This window comes from Elephantulus edwardii, unplaced genomic scaffold (genome assembly GCF_000299155.1).
Source record: "Elephantulus edwardii isolate Elephantulus edwardi_28Jun2011 unplaced genomic scaffold, EleEdw1.0 scaffold00130, whole genome shotgun sequence".
Lineage (NCBI taxonomy): Eukaryota > Metazoa > Chordata > Mammalia > Macroscelidea > Macroscelididae > Elephantulus > Elephantulus edwardii.
Genome location: NW_006399880.1, coordinates 9,260,449 through 9,263,264, shown reverse-complemented (window position 1 = coordinate 9,263,264; position 2,816 = coordinate 9,260,449). Strand labels below are relative to the sequence as shown.

The 2,816-nt window shown below is 40.3% G+C and overlaps 1 pseudogene; it reads left to right on the top strand.

The window, feature by feature from the left end:
- The first annotated feature begins 1,672 nt into the window (after positions 1 to 1,672).
- LOC102860135 overlaps positions 1,673 to 2,816 on the top strand; it is a 10,821-nt pseudogene continuing 9,677 nt past the window's right edge.

Here is a 2,816-nt window from a genome sequence, read left to right as displayed (position 1 = left end):
GCCTGGAGTGTGAGCCAGTTTTATTTGGTCATCTACTATTCAGTGATATTATAGCTAATGTTGGATAGATCTTGGTAGAAAGCAGAGAATACCAGAAGAATGTCTATCTGTGCTTCATTGACTATGCAAAGGCTTTTGACTGTGTGGATCACAACAAGCTATGGCTGACTCTGAGAAGAATGGGAATCCCAGAACATTTGATTGTACTTATGCGAAATCTATTCTTGGACCAAGAGGCAGTCGTCAGAACAGAGCAAGGAGATACTACATGGTTCAAAATCAAGAAGGAGGTCAGTCAGGGATGTATTTTGTCTCCATAGTTTTTCAATCTGTATGCAGAACAGATAATCCAAGACGCTGGGCTGTGCAAGGAGGAATGTGGCATCAGGATTGGTGGAAGAGTCATCAGTCAGCAGAAGAGTCATCTGTGTTATGCAGATGACACAACCCTGCTTGCTGAAACTGAGGAGGACCTGAAATGCTTGCTGCAGAAGGTCAAGGACTGCAGCCTTCAATATGGATTGAAGCTCAACATCAAGAGAACAAAGATTATCATCACTGGGTCAATTGGCAGCATCAGTATGGATGGTGAAGGGACTGAGATAGTTAACAGTTTTAGTTTACTTAGCTCCATGGTTAACGCTCTTGGTAACAGCATCCAGAAGGTCAAGAGATGAATTGCACTGGGCAAGTCAGCTGTGAGGGACCTCTCAAGAGTACTGAAGAGCAACAATGTCAGGATGGAGACTAAAGTGCACTTGATCCAGGCTACAGTCTTCGCAAAAAAATCATCGGAGAGTTGGACAGTGATTAGGGATGATAGAAAGAATCGATGTCTTTGAGTCATGGTGCTGGAAAAGGGTGTAGAATATACCATGGACTGACTGCTAAGAGAACAAACAAGTTTGTCCTGGAGAGGGTGAAGCCAGAACGCTACTTGGAGTTAAGGATTCTGATGCTTTGTATGACATACTTTGGGCATGTTGCAAGGAGGGACTGGTCCTTGGAGAGGGACATCATGTTGGGGAGATCGGAGGGACGGCACAGGAGAGGAAGACCCTCAATGAGATGGATCAATTCTGTGAGTGGAGTAGTGGCAATGGGTGTGTTTGAGACTGCGAGGTTGGCACAGGATAGAGCAGCGTTTAGGGCTCTTGTACATAGGGTCGCTTTGAGTCACAAGTGACTTGATGGCACATAACAACAAAAACAGCTCCTCAGTGTTTCATCCTAAGGCAATTTCTATTGAAGGCAGTCAGAAAAGACATATTAAGCATGTTCTTAAAAATAAGTATGAGTTTCATGCTTCTTTGACAAGAACACCTAAACAGTCACTAGAATGATTTTTTATCTCAAAAAATTTGTTCAAGTTAAAATTTCCTATGCTTTTGACACTATTAAAAAAATAATCCTGAAACTTTTTGTTATTTTAAAAACTTTTAAGTTAATTTCTTAGTGTTTTGGTGATTCATGTCTCTATTACTCAGAATATTACACACCTACACATTAAATAAAATACAGTATTCCAAGATTTAAAGGCAATACCAAAAAGTAGGAAAAAAGGTCTGTGTATCATTGGGTATAAATGGAGGCTAAAAACGCCAAAGAAGATGGCTTTTCTACTTTAAAAACAAAAGTTTGGTGATAGAAAAGTAGACCAAACCGAGAAAGGATGGCTTACCTTCTTAATAAGGTAATGGTTTACCCTTGGTTTATAACAAGCAGAAAAAAAAATGAAAGGAAAAAATGAACTGAGCACACATTTATCATCTTTTCTCATGATTTCTTTAAATTGATAGTAAAGGAGCAAGGCAGATACAACTTCACAATAATGAAAAGAATGCAAGGAGGATCATTAAGTGCACCACGAATGTCAATGACTTTTTTTTAAATGTATATAGAAAGATGACAACAGATGGGCACAGCTAAGAATGACATTCCCCTGCCTTTTAAAGCTTGGAGAGGCTCAGGACTTAGAATAGAAAATAATATTGATATAAGGTAAAAAAGAGAGGAGCTACAAATATATATATGCAGCATTCTGATGCGTGGTGAAGAGACTGATACTGTAAACAGGTTTAGTTTGCTTGGATCCACAATCAATACTCTTGGCACCAGCAGCCAGGAAATTAAAAGATGGATTGCATTGAGAAAGTTGGCTGTCTGAGACCTCTCCAAAGTACTGAAGAGCAATGGTATCAGTCTTGAGACTAAGGTGTGCCTGAAAGAGGCTATGGTCCTTGCAACCACTTGCTATGTCCAGAGAGCTGGACATTGACTAAGGATGATAGAAGGAGAATTGCTGCCTTTCAGCTGTGGTGATGGAGAAGAGTATTGAATATACCATGAACTGCTAAGAGAATGAACAGATTCTCCTGGAGATAATTAAACTAGACTGTTCCTTGGAGGCAAAGATTCTGAAGCTTCATCTGACATACTTTGGACATGCTGAAATGAAGGACCAGCCCTTGGAGAAAGATGTCATGCTTGGGAGGGTGGAGGGACAGCACAGGAGAGGAAGACCCTTGACGACGAGATGGATAACAACCACACACACACACACACACACACACACACACACACACACACACACACATTAACTTGCCTGACTTTCTTTCACTTCTCTCATTTTACTCTGCAAGGTGACAATGGGAATTTCTTCTTTAAAAAATATAAATTAGCCATCTGAATGTCGCTTCGGTGAAGTGCCTGTTCATATCCTGTGCCCATTTTTCTATTGGATTCTTTACCTTTATCTTGTTGTGGTAAAACCAAGGAACTCATGCAATATTACTCAAAATGGTTGACTCTGGAGA